At 41.5% G+C, this 23,167-nt stretch overlaps 1 protein-coding gene and 1 pseudogene across 2 annotated transcripts in view; both read left to right on the top strand.

Annotated features, from left to right (window-relative positions):
* The window catches only part of jarid2b (jumonji and AT-rich interaction domain containing 2b), a 409,246-nt gene that overhangs the window by 106,338 nt on the left and 279,741 nt on the right, over positions 1–23,167 (top strand). The gene's annotated exons all lie outside the window — the stretch shown is intronic.
* Positions 10,441–10,622, top strand: LOC144673572 (cytochrome b-c1 complex subunit 9 pseudogene; annotated as a pseudogene).

The raw sequence follows: 23,167 nt of genomic DNA, 5'->3' as shown, positions 1-23,167 counted from the left end.
TGGGAAGCCAGATTGCAAATGCTGACGCACTGAGCTGATTACTTTTAAAAGACAGCAATGTGAACGTCCCAATTCCTCCAGAACTTGTCTTGTTATTTCACTTTCTGGATTTGTCATCAGTACATGCCAAACGAGAGTAGACAGATCACGATCCAGTTTTGTCTCACGTAAGGGAACAAGTCTTACAAGGATGGTCTAACGAGCCAAAGTCGGGCAATTGAAGCCCTATTTTAATAGGAGATATGAGCTCACCTGCCAGGATGGCATCTTGCTATGGGGAGCGAGAGTCATTGTGCCTCCAAGAGGAAGAAAGCCATTCTTGATAGAGTTGCATAGTGCACGTCCCAGCATCTCCTAGAATGAAAATGTTGGTGCACAGCTACTTACGGTGGCCAGGGATGGATACAGAAATCGAAAACTTAGTCAAGAACTGCATACAGTGCCAACAGGTACAGAAATGGCCCCTTTCTGCTCCATTGCACCCCTGGGAATGGCCAGAAAGGCCATGGGTCCGCCTCCACATTGACTACATGGGGCCTTTTTTGGGCACAATGTCCCTCTTGATTATAGACGGTCACTCGAAGTGGATTTATACGAGGTGTGATCACCCACATCTGCCGCCACCATAGGCAAATTGCGTCAGAGTTTTGCAATATGTTGGTTACCAGAGATAATAGTGTCTGATAATGTAACAGCATTCACCAGTGGGGAATTCCAAAGATTTGCAAGTCTTGACGACATAACACATATTAAGACCTCGTCATACTATCCTGCATCCAAAGGGTTGGCCGAGAGGGCAGTCCAGACCTTCAAGTCCAGAATGAAAAAACTGGATGGAGACTCTATTGCAACTTGATTATCACGTTTCCTACTCGGCTATAGGATTATGCCACATGGCCACCAGTATTGCTCTTGCAGCGTTATTGATGAGACATCCCAGGACATGCTTGAGGTCGAATTTAGGGGGGAGCGCAGAGAGAAGTCAGGAGGCCCAGAAAAATGGACAAGGTTACCCCAGCCATGGAAGAAACTTCACTGCTGGAGAGACAGTTTATGCAAAGAAATTTGGAGATGGGCCCAAATGGCTATCAGGTGAAGTTAGTGCAGTGACTGGACCCCTTTCCTATCACATATCGGTCAAAGGTCAAATATTTAGGAGATATGTAGATCACCTCAGGAAAAGGGAAACGGATCTACCAGAAAGGATTTCCCCAAACATTCCCGTTGGAGTCCACACCACATGTGGAAGGAACTCCGCTTGTTTTGGAAGTGCCTGTAGGATTTGTTGAGCCTGAGAGAGTTGAAGAAACACAAACTTACAGGTTCCTACTGGAGAGCCTATTGGACAGATGACTCCTGAGAGGGAGGTCTCGGATAAACCATCCGAAGTGGAAGAACTACGATGTTTGACACATTTGAAGAAGCCTCCAGAGAGACTGAATTTGTAAATAGTTTATATATGCAAATAGCTTGATATACTGTAAAGATTGTAAATTGTACTTTTCAAGTAAGGGGGGAGGGATGTGGCAATCTGAGGTGCAATACAACTTTAAGAGAATGTGAGCAGATTGATCACATGACTGTTACCCAATTGCTGTGTAGCATGGGCTACAATGTTAATCAGTAGTTTAGGTTGGAGAAGCGCACGTGTTAGCGCTCTGTTACTTGTGTTAATAAACAGCATGTGCTTCATCTTGCATTGGTCTCTGCGTCTGCAATATCTTGTTTACCAACTCACTCACCAGTAGATAGGCGTGCAACCATGTTCGCTGAGCTAAGCAACCCGACAGAAGGAACCTAACAAAGACCGAGAAGCTGAGTGATAGTGACTGTACAAGTAGCCCCAATCTGAGGACGTGGTTGGGCCATGAGCTCCCAGTAACTACATGATAACAGTTGTTTGGAAACATGATTATAATATGATGTATGACACAGTACTTGTCCATGTAATTGTGACTGAGGAAAAGGCTCCACAGATTTGTTGCTTCCCGTCCCCAAACAAAACAAAATTTTGAACAGATTGATTAAATTCCCCTTTTGGCCTGTTCTGAAGCTGCTATTGAATCAGTAGCTCCACATGTAGCAGTTTTTTCCATTCATTTATTATATGTCCAATTGATATAGTTAAAACTCTACATGGCACATTACAAACTTATTACAGTTTGTTTCTATTGCTGATTCAATAGCAACTAAAGGAAATCCCTTTACAAAAATATATTCTGCTTAAGGCTCCAGTGATTCTGGATTAATTGCCCATTATCCTTTTGGTGTGTTGCATCTAGTAATGAATATCTTGGTTCAATACTGTTTTTTAAATAAAAACAACTTTGCTAATTTTACTAGTTGGTTGCCTGGCACCACTTGACCTTTCATTTTAGCTGGGTAGTACAGAGCTTGAGTATTGACAGCAGAGACATGCTGTCAGCTTGACTCATCAGGACAGAATTGCAATAATACCAAATCTCAAAGGGAACAACAACTTATACTGCAAATGAGCTCCCTTTCCTTGATGTGCTAGTCGAGAAATCTGCCAATGGGTTTTTTACCGCTGTGTACTGCAAGCCTATCTTCAATGGTCGCTATACTACAGTTCCATGCACTATAAGATTAGCTTTATTGGCAACCTAATAAATGGAGTCATTTGCTCACCATGCAAGCTTAAGCTGAAGTAGGGTGCACCAAAGCTAACCTCCAGGATAATGGCTACCCTGATCAGATCATTCCTCATTGTATATTGTGAAAAGTCATGAATGGGCTTAAGGCTGCCATTTTAGGTCCTGAAAAGTGCCAAGTCTACCTCCGATTACCCGGAAAGTGCAAGGTGCTTCAAAAAAATTGAGCAACAGGTGAAGCTAACCATTTCAGGCTGCTGCTAAGCAGCAGCAACATGAGTGAGATTCTCCACTAAAAAAGTGCTGCTATCAAGCAAAAAGGCATTCTGCCTGCCATGCAAGTTATATAATGGTGTGGTATATAATGCCAATGTGATGCCAAGTGCGTACAATGAATGTCCCAGTGACTGGTGTATCAAATAGCATGTTTCTTTCAGCTGTTCGCAACGGACTGTACTGTTCTTACTCAACCAGTCTGTGCTTGCAAAAATCAGAACATGGTGTCCAACATTAGATGTGATTGGACAAGACTTACTAGACAATCCGGATTTGTGCTAAGGATTACACTAGCAACCAATTTAAGATTCAGTTGGGCTCGCAGTGTGGCTCAGTTATGCGTGACAGCTACATATATTGACATACAGGGCTTGTCCTTTGCAACCAGAAAGAACATGCCCTTGCATTGTGCCTTTTTCAACTAAACGAAAGCTTGAGGGAACAGCCATTTCCCACTGCTCCCCCAACCCTCCTTGGCCATTCTCCCCACTAATCGGAGTTAGCTTGCCTGGATTTTCCTTGGTGCAGTTGCCATGGCAACGCCTCTGTCAAGCAGCGTCCACTTGCCAACCAGTCAGCACCCTCTTCTCATGCAGTATAAATTGTTCCTTTTTGAGATTTGGTATTCTTGCGATTCTATCCTGAAGTGTACAAGATGAAAAGATTCGACAGCATGTTTTTTTTTTAAACAGTCTTTAATTTTGGAAGATCTTCCATGGGACTACCTTTTTTGTTGGACTCTAACTCTCCTTATTTCTGGTGTGTGTGTGGGCCTGAATGATTGCGTGAGGGCCGAATCCTTGATGTCGCATTTTTAATTGTTTTTCTTGAGTTTAGCAGTTAATAAATTTACTCTTTCTTTGACTCAAGAAAGCCTTGTTTAATTGGCTCCTTATTGCTCACAGCTTAAATAGTTAAATACATGTTGATTTGGAAAAGGCACAGCCTTGTGAAAAAGAAATTTAAACCATATTGTGACCAATCGTGGAGATTGAATAGAGGGGATCCAGATCACCCCTTCTCACCTCACCTGGTCGTAACAACATTAAAAATCTTATCTTAGAAATATGTTTGGACAGATGTTTAATCTCTCCTCTTTTGCATTTAAAATTCTAGTTTCTGAATATTTAATATTTTATCACTGAAAATTGGTATCTTTTCAGTTATTGACAAACCATACATTGGTAGACTCTGACTCCTTTTGGTGTATATTTTTATATGAAAAGAGAAGAAAGCTATCTTGCATTACATGCTACAAAGCTGTACCAGCCTCTGGTTCATGTCATCTGAGCTCCTTGATTATGTTACATCCTTGTAACTCACTCCATCCAGGTGCTAAGGTTCTTTTGTTGAATGCTTTTCAAATAAACAGCAGAGCTGTGATGGCCGGCTCAACTTGGGGGGGAAAAAAGGAACCATAAAAAAGCCATCCAAGAATTTTATTGTTAACAAAAATCAAACTGCAGGTTTTCTTTTTCCTTCCTTTCTTGGGAGAAGGGGTGGAGAAGGTGAGGGGGGGGGGGAAAATTCTCTCATTTCACAACAAAACGGTGAATGAGAGGCTGGCGTCTCGCTTCCCCCTTTGCCAGACCCGTTTTGGAATTCTGCCAGCCCTGGAGGACTGCAGCTGTATGTTCTGCCTGACTATAGCCTGACCCAGTTTCTCTGGCAGCACATGGTACAGGAGCAGACCAGGATAGGGTCTCTGCTGCATCTTTTTTAAAAAACTTTTACACTCAAAACAGTTTATGTTTTTGTGTTTTCTCTGCCGGGTGGGGCGAGGAAGTGGAAGGGGCTTGTGACTTGCTGTGAGCTCTAATTTACCAACTCCATATAGAAATGCCCAGTTAGATTTTAACCCTAATGAAACTCTGGGTTAATTTATTTAAAATAAAAATGCCGTTGATGGTCACTTGTTCTACTTTCTATTTAAAACCAGCTTTTTCATAACTTTGTTTCCATATCACTGCCACATATAAGTAATTGATTCTTTTGAAAATACATGTGATGAACAGTGTTTACTGTTGTAGTGCAGTTTTACTGATCTCAGTCATTTTCATAATGTGGTTACAGTTGAGTCTTTCTGGGAGCCAACGTGGCAGCTTTATATCGGGATGGTTGTTGGGAGTGTAATGTCCATGTGTCAAATGGCTCCCTGAAGCCAATGTAAAAGAGCTGCGCTAGTGTCCTTAATCTAGTGTCTTCCTTCAAAAAGCAGAATTATTAGGCCTAAGGACTGCAGATCAGTTGCCAATGTCTCTACTGGCAAACCATATTCTGGGACTCGAAAGTTAAAAATGAGAAGTTAAAATGAAATTTTAAAAACTCAAAATTAAAGCTCGATGTCTACAACAGTGATGTTCACTGGCTTAAATTTCAGTTAAACGTATTATCTAGATAGGAAATGCTTTACAATATAGGTTTGCAACTCAATCCATCAGAGACTCCATACTTCAGCCTTTTTTGTACCTTGCTTTCCCTCGTTTAGATTATAATTATCAGGTGCCAGTCTAGAAGTAGATAAAGTTTAGAAGAATCCAGAATAATTATTTGTTGTACCATTTAAGATCTCTAATTTTGAAAGAGTAAATCAGACGTTTGGTGTGTTGGCATCTCTTAATGAAAGACTGAGATGTGGGCTCATATTGTTCAAAAGCAGAATACTGCAGATGCTGGAAACCTGAAATAAAAACAAAATGCTTAAAACACTCAGCAGGTCAGGCATCCTGTGGAGAGAAGCAGTATTAACGATTTGGATCAATGTCCGTCAGATGTAGAAGAAGTTAGAGAATTACAGAGCCAGGGAATTGGGGCAGGGGCAAATAAGGGAGAGGATGGGGTAAGGGGAGGAGGAATATGACAAGCTACCTGACTGGCTGAGTGTTTACAGCTTTTCTGTTTTTATAATTTGCTACTAGCCCTTATCCTGTCTGGATTTGACGCTTTTGATGTGCCTGCACTATCCATACTATTTTAGTCTTGTACTTTAGTTTTGGTATACCTTGTCTTTGAAGGTAAGAACCTCCTGAGTGTTTCTCCACTCCACACCTCAAGGAGTGGCAGGTGAGATGCTGACTATGATGGCCATGCAGATGCAGCATGGATTACACAACAATTAGTCATTTGTAGTGGCCATCCCTCTGGGGGCATGCCCTTTATTTTGCGCTCTCAACTGCTACAAAGTTTGGACCTGCTATGGAACAGCTTTGTTTATCCAGCATAATATGCATCTGAATTTTAACAAAGTGTGTTTCACTGTGATTGGTGTGTATTCAAGCAGCTGACTGAAAAGAACACGCTGTCTTCTGCATGCGAGTTGATTTGAAGAATGTTGTTTATGAAACTAACTTGGGAGTTGAGGGCTCAGCAGCATTCTGTCATGCACAGAGCTATCTGTTATCTTCTCGGAAAAGCTAAGGCCCCTGCAGCTGGATTTAGAAAGATGACCCCCCCCCCCCCCCCACCACTCCCCGACTAACAACTCGGCATCCCAATTGACTATGCTCCTCTAATCTCCAATGAATTATTTGCACAAGTGCCAATTAGATGGAGCTGCATAATGAGAAGGCATTTTGAGCAACTTCCTGAAAAGTATTGAAATCTATCTCTTCACCTGCACCATCTTTATCCAGAATCTGGTGATATTTTTGAGCACTGATTGTTTCAGCTGTAAGGGCTCATAGTCAGTGTAAAGATTTGGATTCCACCTGGATTTTGCTTTTTGAAAAAAGATCAGATCCAAACATTTCTTCCAAATGATGAACGAACCAATAAATCTGACTGATCAAAAATATTCTCGGTTAGAGAAAATAATGTATTCTGCCTATATAAGATTCCCACTGTGGCAGAAAAAACTGGAAGTTTTTTATATTGGTTTAGATCTAGCACTAGAATCAATGTTTTATGGTAGCTGTTTTCTGTTAGTTGGAGGAGGCGAGCATGTTCAATTAAAGTTTGGAAAGAAAGAACTTATATTTTTATATAATGCCTCAGTGGGTTCTCAATGTTTGAGTGCTTAAAAGTGTTGTATTTTTAAATGCTGTCAGTGTTAATTAAGCAAATATGGCAGACAACGTGCATATAGCAGAATCTCTCAAATAGTATATGAATGCATCAACAGATAATCTGCCCTCAGATTATTTTGGTTAAGGATGGAATCTTGGCTAGGATACCAGGAGAACTCCCTGCTCCCTCTTCAATGTGAGGGATCTTTTTAAGTCTGACTAACCAGGCAGGTGGAACCTTGGCTTAAGGTCTCATTCAGAGGGCAGCATCTTTCTTCTACTTCTTTCTCCTCTTTGAAAGGATCGTCTTCCTGCAGCTTCCCAGAATAGTTTTGGGAAAAGGATACATGCCACCATGCAAGTAAGGCATTCAGACTTTCCAAAGATACTTCCTTTAGAAATTTAAAAAAATTTTTTTATTGCTGTCTCCAGCTCTTGTTCTTGAAACTACCAATGTATGTGTGGGGGTGGGGGCATAATTCAATGGGTGCCAGCAGTCATCCTGTACCTTGTCCAAGTGGCCAATCTTGTGTGAATCAGTGAATGGTAACTGTTTAACTGTATAGGGCACCACAGTTGATCCCAATCCTGCTCTACACAGGAGGGAGTAGGGGGGCTGAGATCAACTAACTCTCAGATCAAGAAATCCACTTCAGGCCCACTTGACTTATTGGTCACAAGCTACCAGAAAATAGTAATGTCCGTTAGTGTGCAGCATTTCAAATGTTGGAGAATTAATTGATGGTGAATAAGCAAAAGAATGACAGAATCATAGAGGAAATGTGGCTAATTAAAGCGAGCGCAGCGATGTCATTGACTTGTGCACATAAGTCGAATATTTATCTGGCCTGCTAGAGGGTTGACTTCAGCATAAGTGCGGTGTGACCATAGTATTCTTCTCTAATAGTTATAGCTGACCATTACAATCATTAGAACGGCTGCGGGGTGCAAAACATTTCATAGCATACCTTGCATAGATCAAATAATATTTCATTTTTCCCTTGCTAATTAAGGGCACTGTAGATGGTAAGTTGACCCTAGAGATATGGACCGTTACCTGGACTTGATTTAGTTTTGGGCAGCTGTGTTGAGGCAGTGTTTCTCTCCACGTGGGCTATCTAGTCTAACCCCACACGCCTGTTTGCTTCTGACACCTTTTCATCTATTTTTCCCATGCAAATATCAATTTTTTAAAAACAAGTAACTTGAGGACTCTGCATCCAACACACTTCAAGTAAAAAGTTTTCCTAACCTCCCCTTCAATTCTTTTTGTGATATCTTACTTAAAGATGCCTCTCCATTTTCATTTTTTAAAAAAATGTAGAGGGGCAAAACAGCATGTAAGATACAAATAATTGGGAATTTTTCCAGGTCCATGGTTTGCTCTATGAGCCAACACATCTCTAGCAAAATGGAGTGTTTTCCATTAGAAAGCCATCTGGCAGTCTCCTGTTTAAACTGCATTCGTGCATCTCTTTGTTTTCTGTACTGAATATGCCTTTGTTTTCTGAAACATTGCTGTTAATCCTGATTATCCAATACTGATATATCACGTCTGACTCCCTAAGTATATCTGCGAAGCAGGTGGTTCGAGTTTCCTTCTGATGAAATGAATCGATCCGTATTTGTGAAAGGCAAATGCTAAGTTTTGGTAATAACTTTATGGTGCAGTTTTAATATTCAAGATGGATGCAAGAAGATCTAGTGTTCAATTAGGTTAAGCATACAGATAATTTTGCAGAATGCTTAGCTTTATTCATAGAAAATCAGCCTTGACTGACAAATCTTAAGTAAAAGCAGTTAATGCTGGAAATACTCAGCAGGTCAGGCAGCATCTGTGTAGAGGGAAACACAGTTATTTGCTCAGTTCTTCCAATCTCTGGATAGTTGGAGACTGGATTTACCCCGGAAGGTGTGCTTTGGGACCCTTCTGAAGTCCCAATGCAAGGGCTTCGTGGGAATATCCTGGGAAGTTTGAACTTCCGATGGGCAATTCCCCTGCTCCCCGGGACTCTGAATTAGTTGGAGACTTCAGATGGTTCTGACTTACTTACCAGGATAGTTACTCAGTAAGTGTTAGACAGGAAAAAATCCTGGCCTAACATCTGGGTAATTATACAACTGACCCTTCCGATTCCCTCTCCCTCCCCTGACCCGATCTGACTAGCCACTACCACCTGACTTTCCTCCCCCCCCCCGCAACAACCTGACAACCCACCTATCCCCTCACCCACCCTGTCCCTTAACCATTTACCTTATACACTTCCCATCTCTCTAGCTGTTTTCAAAGCAGCTTTGGGACATTTAAACTCTTTGTTTACCAGAATACGGCAGCTGCTGCCGTAAAAAGGGATCATGTTTTCTGCGTGGATTCTCTGCACTGCTCCCTGTGAGGTTTGCTGCATTAGGTCAGATGTGAAGGTTCCTCCATTGGAAGACTGCCCTGCAATATCAGTGCCTGATGAGTGTCCGAAATAGAATTTTCTATCCTGATCAGAAGATCTGGCCAGTGTTGCGGGTGGGTGACCTTTCAACTGACTGGAAAGGTTAGAATTGCAACAGGTTTTAAGCGAGAACAGAAACAAGGAAAGGGGGAGATGAGGAGTGTAAAAAGAGAAGGCCTATGACAGGGTAGAAGCCAGGACAGTTTAAATGACAAAAGGGACATTATGGTGCAAGACAAAGGGGGTAATATATTAGCATGGATAGAGGATTGGCTAACCAACAGGAAGCAGTGTCCTGATAAATGGGTTATTTTCAGGATGGCAAACTGTAACTTGTGAGTGCGGCAAAGATCAGTGCTGGGGCTGTATCTATCTATGAACTTTATTACAAACATAGAAACATGGAAAATAGGAGCAAGAGTAGGTCATTCGTTCCTTTGAGCCTGCTCCGCCATTCATTATCATCATGGCTGATCCTCTATCTCAACGCCATACTCCCACTCTTTCCCCATACCTCTTGATGCCTTTGGTAACTAGAAATCTATCTTTCCTCCTCCAAACATATTCAGTGACTTGGTCACCACAGCCTTTTGTGGTATTGAATTCCACAGGTTCACCACCCTCCTTGAGTGATGAGGTTTCTCCTCATCTTAGTCCTAAATGGCCTACCGTGTATTCTGAGACTATGACATCTTGTTCTGGACCCCCCAGTCAGAGGAAACATCATCCCTGCATCCAGTCTGTCCAGCCCAGTCAGAATTTTATACGTTTCAATGAGATCCCCTCTCATTCTTCTAAACTCCAGTGAATACTAGGCCTAGTTGACCCAATCTTTCCTCATACGACAATCCTGTCATCCCTGGAATCAGCCTGGTGAACCTCCGCTGCACTCCCTCTATGGCAAGTATATCCTTTCTTAGGTAAGGAGACCAAAACTGCATGCACTACTCCAGTTGTGGTCTCACCAAGGCCCTTTACAGCTGCAGTAAGACACCCTTGCTCCTGTACTCAAGTCCTCATGCAATGAAGGCCAACATACCATTTGCCACCTTAACTGCTTGCTGCAGCTGCATGCTTGCTTGCAGTGATTGGTGTACAAGTAAGATGGCAGTGTTGAGGCAGATTTACAACCTGATGTTCAAGGGAACTTCCACCTGAGCACTGTGCTGGGCGCTATCTTCTTAGAGGGTGTTCGACCAAGCCGGAGATGCTGTTTTTGAGCAAATCAATGAGGGAAACTCTGGAAACACGTCAAACACAATTGGGAGAAAAATGAGGAAGAATAAATAAAACTCTGTATTGCATGTTTCTTTCCATCTCCTGGAATGTTGCTGCTGTTGAACAGCCCAGCATTATGATGCCATCCACCAGGACTATTAACTTTATCTGACTGTTGACAGATTATTTCGTTAATCCCTGAAAAATGGATTGTTACTGTAATTGAAGTAATGCTGGCTCCATTTGTTGAAAACGATTACTGGAAGATATAAATATCTACTCCCAGGTCCCTTTGTATATCAACATTTCCCAATCTATCACTATTTAAATAATACTCTGCCACTCTGCTTTTCCTACCAAAGTGGATAACTTCATACTTATCAATGTTATACTGCATCTGCCATGTATTTGTCCACTCACTCAACTTATCTAAATAGCCTTGAAGCCTCTTAACACCCTCCTCACCACTCATATTCCCATCAAGTTTTGTGTTGTCAGCAAACTTGGAAATATTACATTTGGTTCCTTCACCCAAATCATTGATATATATTGTGAATAGCTGGGGCCCAAGGACTGATTCCTGCGGTACCCCACTAGTCACCTCCTGCCACTCCAAAAAAGACCCATTTATTCCTACTCTGTTTCCTGTCTGTATTAATGACTGGGATGAAGGGACTGACTGTGTGTATTGTAGCCAAATTTGCTGATGATACAAAGGCAGGTAGGGAAAAAGTTGAGGGTACAAAATTTGCAAAGGGGTTAAGTGTGTGGGCAAAAATTCGGCATGGGGAAATTTGGAAATGTGGGAAAATGTGAAGGAAAATGGAGAGAGACTGAAGAATGCTCAGTACAGTGATCTGGGTATCTTTGTACATGAATCACAAAAAGTTAGCATGCAGGTACAGCAACTAATGAGGAATGTAAATGGAACGTTGACCTTTTATTGTAAGGGGTTGCAGTAGGAAGTCTTATAACTGTACACTGCAATGGTGAGACCACACCTGAAGTTTTGGTCTCTTTAATTAAGGAAGGATAATCTTGATTTGGAAGCAGTTCAGTAAGGTTCACTATGCTGATTCCTAGGATTAAAGGTTTGTTTTATGGGAAAAGGCGAGCAGGTTGGGCCTTATACTCATTGGAATTTTGAAGAATGAAAGGTGACCTTATTGAAACCCATAAGATCGAGGAAGCTTGAAAGGGCAAATGCTGAGAGGATGTTTCCCCTCGGGGAATCTAGAACCAGGGGGCATGGTTTTAAAATAAGGGGTCTCCCATTAAAGATGGAGATGAGGAGAAATTTCCTCTGAGGGTTGTTAGTCTTTGGAATTTTCTTCCACAGAGAATAGGGAGGCTGGGCCATTGAATATATTCAGAACTTGAATTGGATAGTTTTTGTCTGGGGTTATGGGGGCCAGGCAGGAAACTGGAGTTAAGGCCACAATCAGATCAGCCATGATCTTATTGAATAGCAGAGCAGGCTTGAAGGGTTGAATGGCCTACTGCTTCTAATTATTATTTTGTGAAAAGTGACTGGTAATGAGACAATAAAGAAACAAAGGAAGCTTGAAGTATAAATTGCAATAGTAGAATCATTACTTCAGCTACTGTCTGAAAAAATGGGAATGGCAGTGGTGAGCTGAAATTGTTGCACTCTCGAGTCTGGCAGGCTATAAAATGCCTAATTGGTGCTATTCCTCAAGTTTTAGTTGAGCTACATTGGAACACTAGGAGGCTAAGAACAAACAGGCTAGAGTGGGAGTGAGGTGGAAAATTAAAACAGGTGATTGGAAGCTTGGGAACAGTTGTGGACTGAATGGAGGTGTTCCACAAAGCGACCACCCAATCTGTGTTTGGTCTCCCCAGTGTAGAGTTTGTATTGTAAGCAGTGAATACAGAATACTAAATTTTAAAGTACAGGTAAATTTTCTGTTTCACCTGGCAAGAGTTTTTGGGTATATCGACAGGAAAAAAAGGAGTGAACAGGACATCAGATGTTACATCTATCCATGTGTGAGAAGGGAGGGGCTGTTGGGGGTGATTGAAGAGGTATTGGGGAGGGGGCAGTCTCTTCAGGAATGCGGAAAGGGGAGGACTGGTGACATCGCTCTAGTGGTGGAAATTGTGAAAGATGATGTATTGAATGTGAAGGCTGGTGGGTGGAAGGTGAGGACAAAGAGGACCCCTATCGTATTTATGGGTGGGAAGGAAAGGGGGTGAAAGCAGAAGTATGGAAAATGAGTTTGACATGGTTGGCCCTTTCAAACACACTGGAGGTGAATTCTCGGCTGAGGGAAAAGGAAGAACTATGAGAACTGCCGGTTTGGAAGATGGCACTGTCAGCACAAATACGACAAGAGATAGAGAAACGGGAAGAATGGAATCGAACCCAATAGGAAATGGGGTGGAAGGAAGGGTAGTCGAAGTAGCTGTAGGAGCCTGTGGGTTTATAAAAGATTGGCCAACAACCTATCCCTAAAAATGGAGATACATTGGTCATTGATGGAAAGAGTCTGAGATGGGCCATATGAACATAAGGCAAGGGGGAAATTAGAAATAAAACGGATGAAATTTTCTAATTCATGGCAAAGAGCAGGAAACAACACTTGTTTCACTGATACATTGTAACATTGATACATGTAACACTGATACATTGATAGCTGTATTAGAAAAAGAGGTAGAGGAGGGGACCTGAGGATAATTAGAACAAAGAATACATCTCACATTCCGCAAAAAGGCAGACATAGCTAGGATCCATAAGGATTCTCATAGCAACGCCTATTGTTTGAAGTGTGGAGTCAGCAGGGAAGTTGTTCAGTGTTGGAGCAAATTCAGCCAGGGGAAGAACAATGGTGGTTGATGGGGATTAGTTTGGCCTCTGTTTAAGGAAGAAGTGGAGAGCCCTCAGCCCATCCCAGTGGCAGATGAGGTGTAGGTGGATTGGACCGAACTTCCATGGTGGAAAAAGTTAGGGCTAGGATACTGGAAATTAAGTGGTGCAGGGTGTCAGAAGAGAGTCTCAGGTAGGTGGGAAGAGACTGGCGAAGGGGAGTAAGTAAACTATCTGACCTATGAAAAGAGGTAGTCGCCTCCTATAGCAGCATTGCTTTAAAGGTCACCACCTATAATTTCCTGTCTTGAGTCTTCTCGCTAATCCTAGTGACCATGTTAGATATTTCTTTCCTTACCCATCAAGGACTAAATTGCATTTTGGCACCCACTTGTTGGGTGGTGAATGCACTTGCAATTTACATGCAGCTGAACTGACTTAAACATAGAAATGTCATTTTCTGATAACCCAATGGATTAACTACAAATTTAACATTTCATTTTTATAGTTATTTGAATGAAAAGTGCAGTAATGAAGGGATGTGGCAGTTGAATCTTATTTACTGATTACAAGAATCTATAAGGCAGTGTGATGGGAGGAAGAGGGAAGATAACTTTTCAGTCATTGCTTTGAATCATTCGCATCATTTGGCTGGTGTTTGGGCATTATTATTTGGATAGCTGGAATACTGAATTTTAAGCATTCAATGATTCAGTGCAGTCAAATTATGCTTCGCGTGTTTAACATGTAAATACACGGAAGGTATTATACATGATGGAAATTAGAAACGTGTGGTATTGGGTTATTTTGAAAATCAATAAGTAAATTCAAACATGGTGGGTTCAATTAGTGTTCCATAAGGGTTTTCTGAAAATCAAGTTCAGCAAATTAGAAGTGAAATCAAAAGCCTCTGTTTTGCTACATATTTGAAGGATCGTTTCTCGTTCAACTTAGACATGAAAAAAGAAAACAAGGTATACTGTGGTATAGGTCTCATATGGTAGTAAAGCATAACTGTATAATTACAAAAATTTGCATTGATTTTTGAAGCTTTTACTGGCTTGCTTTTCATTCACTTCTGTTTCCATTGTAAAATGTTTCAGTAAGTCATGCACCACTGAGTAAAGAAGCAGGGTGAGTGAAATGCCACCTATCAGCAGTATATAGTGTTTGAAAGGAATCTTGTTTCCAATTGAATGGCAGGCAGTAGAGTGCCTCTGGTGAATAAGTGTGCAGACTCTGCTGTGAATACCATGCAAGAAGTTTTTGATCAAATTTTTGTTACTTCTCTTCTCTGCTACAATCTCTATCCATAGCCGAAACCACCAAATTGTTTCAGTAACAGCGCTCTTACCTATAACTTTGAATATCATAGATTGGAGCCCCACTATGGACTTAGACTGATATTTCAGTGCTTTCTAAGGGAGTTGGAGATGCTGCCTTTTAGAAGAAATGTTAAATTAAGGCTGGTTAGCCCTTTCAGCTGGTCATAAAAGTTCTCACTATTTGAAGAACAACGAACAAATTCTCCTAGTTTCCATTGAACATTTGCCTTCAGCCAATACCAAAAACAAATTAACTGAACATCATTATGTTTGTATTTGTGGGGACCTTTGTGTGCAAATTGGCTGCCATATTCACCTATCACAGATGTAGAAAAATTGAATGTTTTGCAAATGAAGTTCTGGAATCTGTCTCCATTGGAGAGAGAGATTTTGAATACTACTCTCTGTAGCCTGTGATTGAAACTCAATTACATAGTCAATATTTAGTTAATTTAAGGTGCAACTTACAGCTTTTGAGGTTTACTTCTAGTTTTTTTTTAATCTTCCCCCCTCTTTTTTGACTAACATTGTAAAACAAACTTGCTGAACTACCTATTTGGAGTGCTTGAGGTCTGATCTGACCTCATTGGATCAGATTTTCATAACTGCTGAAAATGCTGACCAGACCAAAGCAAGCGATTTTATACTGTTGCAGTGTGCAATGGTGCAGCCTGTTCACCAGACAAAGCTGCTTTTATATTAAACTTTGACTGCTGTGCTTCTGTAGCTCAGCCCTCCTGCAGTTTGTGGCCAAATAAATGTAAAACTGCCAAATTGCTTTTTAGAGGAACAGTCAGGAAGACCCTTTTTTCTGGGTTTTAGTGCATGGCATTGGGCTAACTCTGGTCAATAAAAGTACTGCATTGCTAGCAGTTGAACTTTGTGTGATTAAGTATTATTAAAATACTTTTCCTCATTTGTTGTTTCTAGGACTTTGTACTCAAATTGGTTTGCTCTACAGTGAGTGCACTTCAAAGTAATTTAGTGGTTTAGAAACACTAGGTGTCTTGAGGTCTTTTATATAAATGTACCTTTGTCTTCCCCTTTCTCCATCTCCACCCCTCCTTTCATCTCTCCTTCCTCCTGCCCTGTACACCCTTCTGCAATAGCTGAAATTAACCTTGGTGTCTTGGTATTGAACTCCTAATCTTGTCTTCCATCCTCTGTGTACCAGAGTACGTGCAGGAACCCAGTTAATGGGGATCTGGGGCACTGGTTGCTTTTTCCGGTTCCTCTTTCTTAAGCTGGTTTGTTGTGTTCAGTTGTAACGCCTCCACTGCTGCTCTGAGTTTAGCTGAGTTGGACCTTTCCTGTTTCTAGTTAAACAAACGGAAACACTTAGGATTGTGTGGGATGAAAAGAGGAGGGAGCTGCAAGACCAGTTTCTAACCTGTTTTAGTTGACTGGCTTCTGGGGCCTGCTTTGATAGTTGCGAGTGGAGTATGTTGAATACACTTCTTTTGTGTGCATTTTGCACAGTTCAGTCTAATGTTGTTAGCTCTTCAACTGCCCTGGCATCAACTCAGTTGTTTCAGCCACAGAAAAGTCAAATAAGAATAAAACCACCCATCATCTATGCACTGGAAATGACGATGGCAAACCTAACCTAGTTGACTTGGCAAAGTTGTCCTCATTAACATCTCGGGACTTGTGATAAAATCAGGAGAACTGTCCCACAGACTAGTCAAGCAACAGACTGACATAGTCAAACCCATCGAATAATACCCTCAAGACAATGTCCCCATTTCGTTGTGTGGTTGGGTCTAGATGGGGGTTCTGGGATTGTCTATTCTCCCATGTTGCTCAAGTCTGTAGCTTCTCAAAACCTTTATGCTTTTTATTTACAGCAGGGGTTAACACATTTGGACCTCTAGACAAGGTTGGAGCTTCTCCCCCCTAGATCTCTTACTTCTCAGTCATGTGATCTGACATTACTATTGCATCAGTATCTATGTATGCTTCTGATGCTAACAGTCCCAGCCACCACCACCACCATTCCTGTCTATGCCCCATCCCAGCAGCTGGGCAGACCTACTACCAGAGGTGGCAGTACAGTAGTATATATTTGGCAGAGTGTGGCCCTGGGAATGCACAACGTTGACTTCGGACCCCATAAAATTTCACAGCATTGGGTCAAATATGGGCAAGAAAACTTGTTGCTGATTACCACCTACTGCCCTCCCTCAGCTGATGAATCAGTATTTCTCCTTATTGAACACCATTTGGAAGAAGCATTGCTGGTAGCAAGGGCACAGAACGTACTCTGGGTGGAGGACTTCATTGTCCATCACGGAGTGGCTCAGTAGTACCACTATTAATCAAGCTGGCTGAGCTCTGATGGGAATGTGTGTCAGAGTAGGCCTGTGGCAGGTGGTGAGAGAACCAAAAAGAGGGAAAAACCTACTTGACTGGGCCTCACCAGTTGACCTGTAGCAGATGCACCTGTGCATGGCAGTATTGATAGCAGTGACCACAGCAGAGGCCTTGTGAAGATAAAGTCCTGTCTTCAAACTGAGAATATCCTCTGTTATATTGTGTGGAACTACCACCATACTAAACTGAGAGTTTCAGAACAGATCAAAGCATCTCAAAACTGGGTATTCCTGAGGTGCTATGGGCAGCAGAATTGTATTCAACCATTATCTGTAACCTCCTGGTCCTGCATACCTCTCACTCTACCATTACCATGAAACCAGGGACCACCCTTGGTTCAATGGGGTACGTAGGACAGTATGCCAGGAGCAGCAAGGCATACTTAAAGTATCAACCTGATAATGCTACAACAAAGGACCACATGCATGAAGCAGTGTGTGATAGAGCTAAGCATTTCCACAACTAACGGATCAGATCAAAGTTTTGTAGTCTTGCCAGATCCAGCCATGAATTGTGGTGGATAATTTAAAACTAATCTGAAGAGGAGGCTCTACAAATATCCTCCTTCCTCCATGATGGGGGAGCCTAACACTTCAGTACAAAGTTGAGGCTGAAGTATTTGCAACAATCTTCCAAACCCACAGCTGTACCATTTAGAAAGATGAGGATGGCAGATACATGGGAACACCACCACCTGGAAGTTCCCTTTCAAGCCACTTGGAAATATATCGCCATTCCTTCACTGTTGCTAGATCAAAATGCTGGAACTCCCTCCCTAACAGCACTGTGGGTGTACCTACACCATAGGGACTGCAGTGGTTCAAAAAGGCAGCTCACCAGCACCTTAAGAACAATTAGGGAAGGGCACTAAATGCTGGTCTAGCCAGCGACGCCCACATCCCATAAATAAATTTAAAAAAAACTTCAACCAGAGATGCTGATCTATCTTTGCCTCCCCCTGAGGTTCCCAGCATGAGAGATGCTAGTCTTCAGCCAATTTGATTTCACTCTACGTGACATAAAGAAATGGCTGAAAGAGTGGATACAGCAAAGGCAATAGGACCTGACAATATTGAGTTTTTGGCTAGGGGTATATCTGGTATTAAAGATTTGTGTTCCAGAGCTAATCCATTCCAGTGCATCTACAATACTACTGGGTTGTGGGTTCATGTCCCACTCCCGGAAACCAAGAACTGTGAATGTACTCAAAAGAGTTACAATCTGTGACTGTTGATAACTCGAAAGAATTACAATACTATTGTCTATCCAACAATGTGGAAAATTGCTGAGCTATGTCCCGACCACAAAAAGCAGGACAAATCCAATCTGGCCAATTAGTGCCCAATCAGCCTGCTCTCAAATCATCAGCAAAGTGATGGAAGGTGTCATTGACTATCGAGCAGCATTTGCTTAGCAATAACTTGTTCACTGATGCTCAATTTGGCTTCCTTCATCGTACTCCAGATCTCATTAAACCCTTGGTCCAAGCATAGAAAATTGAGCTGAATTCCAGAGGTGAGGTGAGAGTGACTGTACTTGACAGCAAGGCTACATTTTACAAGTGTGGATGAAAAAGTCGTAAAATGATTTACAGCACAGAAGGAGGCCTTTTGGCCCATCAATTCTATGCCAGCTCTCTAGAGCAAACCCGTCAGTTCCATTCCCATTCCCATTCCCCTGCTCTTTCCCCATAGCCCAGCAAGTTCATTCCCTTCAAGTGCCCATCCAATTTCCTTTTGAAATCATTGAAATTGCAGGCAGCGAATTCCAGGTCATTACCAATCCTGCATAAAGTTCTCCCTCATTCCCCTCTCCATCTCCTACCCAAAATCTTCAATCTGTGTTCACTTAACCTTGTACCATCAGCTAATGGGTGCAGCTTGTCTTTGCCTACCTTATCCAAACCTTGGCATAATCTTGTACACCTCTATGAAATCTCCCATTTGCTTCAAGAACAATCCCAGCTTCTCTAACTCAACCTTATAGCTAAATTCCCTCATTCATGGACCCATTTTGGTAAATCTCCCCTGCACCCTATTAAGAACTTGCACATTCTTCCTAAAATGTGGTGACCAGTTGTGGCCTAACCAGAGCTTTATACATGTTTAGCATAAGTTCTGTGTTTCTCTGCTGAATACCTCTATTTATGAAGTCCAAGATCCTATATGCTTTTCTAACTAATTTCTCTATGTCCTGTCACCTTCAAAGATTTATGTTCATATACCCACTGGTCCCTCTGCCCCTCACACTCTTTAAAACTGTGCCCTTTAGCCCATTTTGCCTCTCCATCTCCCTTCTGCAAAAATGCATCACCTCACACTTCTCTATTAAATGATAAGTGATAAGTAGCATTTATGCCACACAAGTGTCAGACATCCTCATGATGTTTAATGACACGACCATCGCTTAATCCCCCACCATCAACATCCTGGGAGCTGCCATTGACTAGAAGCTGAACTGGACCAGCCATATAAATACTATGGCTACAAGAGCAGATTGGAGGCTAGGACTTCTCTGGTGAGTATCTCGCCTTCTGATTCCACAAAACCAATTCAACTACAAGGCACACATCAGGAGTGTGATGAATACTCAGCTTGTCTGGATGAGCATGGCTCCAATAACACTCGAAGCTCAATACCATCCAAGACACAGCAGCCTGTTTGATCGGCACCCCGTCCACCACAAAATGGTAGTTGTGTGTATCATCTACAAGATCTACAGCAACTTGCCAAGGCTCCTCTGACAGTGCACTCTAAACCTGTAACCTTTATCACCTAGAAAAACGAGGGCAGCAGACTTAAGGGAACATCACCATCTGAAAATTCCCCTCCAAGTCAAACACCATCCTGGTTTGGAACAATATTCCCTTTCCTTCACTGTCACTGGGTCAAAATTCCCTTTGTATCAGCAAACACCTACACCAGGTGGACTGTGGTAGTTTAAGAAGGCAGCTCATCATCACCTTCTCTAGGGCAATTAGGGATGGGCAACGAAAGCTAGCCTTGTCAGCGACACCCACATCCCATGAATGAATTAAGATGAAAGCTACAGTCGTTGCTGATCTTTGAAGTTTTCTGGCTGAACAGGATTGTAGTTTGGTTTCTGGGCCAAAAGCATTGCATGAATGTTGTTACACTGGGGTTTTATTTTGCCCTTATTTTAGTCTAAAATTGTACACTTATCAATTGCCTAATTGAGGATGTCAGGTGCAATTCTTGGCTGTTGGGTTCAAACAAATGATTATGGGGATGGGGGATAGATTTTGCGGGAAGCCTACAGGACTGATTGTTGAACAGAGTCCAAAATGACCTGTATGATACATTTTTAATTATGACTAATGCATTGCAAGTTTAAACTTGACCGTATCAATCTGCTGTAATTACTGTGGAGCCGGAATGGTTTAAACAGACATAACAATCCTGAACTGATTAACGATAGCCCTTTCCCTTTAGACAAGTGCACCTGCTGCATTTCAGCCATGGAGGCCTGCTGCTTTTGTGTGGTGCTCAGCAGTGTCCTTGCAGTTCAAGTTTGGCACAGTTCTTATTTCATCTGGTGTGGAAAAGAAACAAAGACTTTGCATTTACATAGCAACTTAGCAAACACTTGAGAGTTTCAGCTCCAAGGAATTACTTCTGATGTGTATTCACTGCTTTGTAGCCAACAGCAGTCAATTGCATCGCAACAAGGTCTGACAACAGGCAAAGAAACAGATTGGGTAGTTAAACTCATTTTGGTGGTTAGTTGAGGGAGAGGAATGTTGACTATCATAAGGTCTGTGCTTCTTTTCACATAGAATCTGAGTGTGCTGGTGAGCCATAGACTCGTTGGTACATGTGGGAACAAGCAGTGGTTTTCTCCATGGGACACCTAATCTAATCCTATTGTCTTGCTGCCCCATATTGTTTAATATTCCTCTGTTGCAAGCAATTATTTAATTTTAAAAATAATTTGTGGGTTGTGCTTCAAGTGTTGTAGGAAATTACACTTTCTAACTACCCTTTGCAAATAAACCATTTCTAACCTCACTGTTCAATTCTTTGTGATCACCAGGACTAGTTTTGGTTACCTCATGGAGTCTGAGAGGAATTTTCCAGCAATTGACCACCTGTTCCCCCTAAATTGTCCTTGATTTTTATCTGGTTTCTCACCTTTCCGAGCAGCCACTGTCATTTGGGGATGCACAAGACATCATCACAATTGTGTGGGACAGACCAGGGGGTCTTTTCCTGTACCTGATTGTTCATATTTTGAATATGTGCCTTTTTATCATTTCCCCAACCAGTAGAAACAATCCATCACTCTTAAACTCTATAACCCTTTTTAATCTTGAATCTTGCTGATCCCAATCAGGCAACTTGACATTCTCAGCACTCTTTTTAAAGAACTCTAGCTTCTTAATGCTGCCTAACTGGAAGCCAGATCATCTGGTCTGTCTCAAAACAATGAATCTCTAACAACCTCTCACTCTCCTAAATATCCAATTCTCCCTTAAAACTTTTTTTGCACAATCCGTCTGCACTGTGTCACAGGGCACTCTGTTCCTTATATTCGTTGCCATCTGCTTCAAGTAGTTAAATATAGACTGTCTACAACCAGAGAACATGGGTTTGAATAGAGAAAAGGGAAAGTACATAGAGCCATGGCATATGATGGGGAATCATTTAAATGTTTAGTGGTACATCCAACAATGCAGCGCACACTCATTACTGCACTGAAATGATGACCCAGATTACATGCTCATGTCCTGGAGTGAGGTTTGAACCCACAACCGTTCTATTTGAAGGCAAGGGGGATGCCAGCTGAAGACACTTCAAGCTGGGTCTACTACTGGAGCCAATTACTGTCTCCATATTGTATGTAAATTAAAAGCTGCATTAGTCATGGAAAGTTTGAGATTGCAGTGTTGTTGAGTGCCAGCTGGGCATTATAACATGCAGTTCAAAAGAATTATCTATGGAGTGCTGCCTAAGTTTTATATAGCTATGAAATTTGAATTTTAACACTGCTCACTGCTAGACTAAATCTTCTAAAAGAACATTGCTTTTTGAATTGATAATTCTGTTGAAGTCCTTGGACTGATTAAGATAGTGGCATTTAAAAATAAAAATTGTGAAGGGCAAAAGAAGTTCTTAAATTACCAATAAAAACAGAAGATGCTGGAAAATCTCAGCAGGTTTGACAGCCTAAGTGGAGAGGTGCTATCAGACCTGAGTGTTTCCAACATTTTCTGTTTTTATTTTAGATTTCTTGCATCTACGGTATTTTGCTTTTTTCTTAAATTGCCACCTTTGTTGCTGACTAGTGATGAGGGATTTGTTTTATTTAGCTAGCCTCAAATGGGATAGCTCAACCAAAATAATTCTGGGAGCACACTCAACAGGTTTAGACAGCATCTGTGGAGAGAGAAACCTTTTTAACGTTTCAGATTGTGGCCTTTCTTCCAGTTCTGGTTATTGACAGGGAATGCCAAATCTCTTTCTCCCTCCAAAGATTGTTGCCTGACCTGAGTTTTTCCAGCATTTTGTTTTTTTGTTTGGATTTCCATTATCCACAGTATTTTGCTCTTGTAAAATTATTCCGCATTTATTTTTTAAAAGTTATTTACTTATTGCCCAACAAAGGTAGAATGGTGCTGTCAGTGGGACCTGTGCCCGGATTGGTAAGTGTCTACACTTCAAAGTAAATAATTGGTTATATGGTGCTTTAGGACATCCTGAGGATGTGAATTTTGTTTTTAAAAGCTTCAGTTTGACTCTTAATCTGGCATTGCTTTTCTGTAATGGATGCAGATTTATTATGTTGCAAAATTGACTTGGTGACCCAATTGTCTTTGTGGCGATTAATTTCTGTGTGTGAGATGACTTCAAGGCAGATATTTTGGAGCTACTCACTTCGTGTTATTATAAAATATGTAAAATGCCTGACTTGTGTATTTTTAATTGTAATAACGTTTGGCCTTTTGGATTGATTGCAGATTTTGCCTGATAAATTTGTTTTATACATTACCAGGTGTTTGTGGACTTCAGTGTAGAAGAAATTAATTTAACTTCTATCTATTCTTGCACTGGTACATATTCTTTGGTTA

This window comes from Cetorhinus maximus, chromosome 3, assembly GCF_964194155.1.
Source record: "Cetorhinus maximus chromosome 3, sCetMax3.hap1.1, whole genome shotgun sequence".
NCBI classification, from domain to species: domain Eukaryota; kingdom Metazoa; phylum Chordata; class Chondrichthyes; order Lamniformes; family Cetorhinidae; genus Cetorhinus; species Cetorhinus maximus.
Note: the sequence above shows the minus strand (reverse complement) of the source record. Positions and strands in the feature narration are given on the sequence as shown.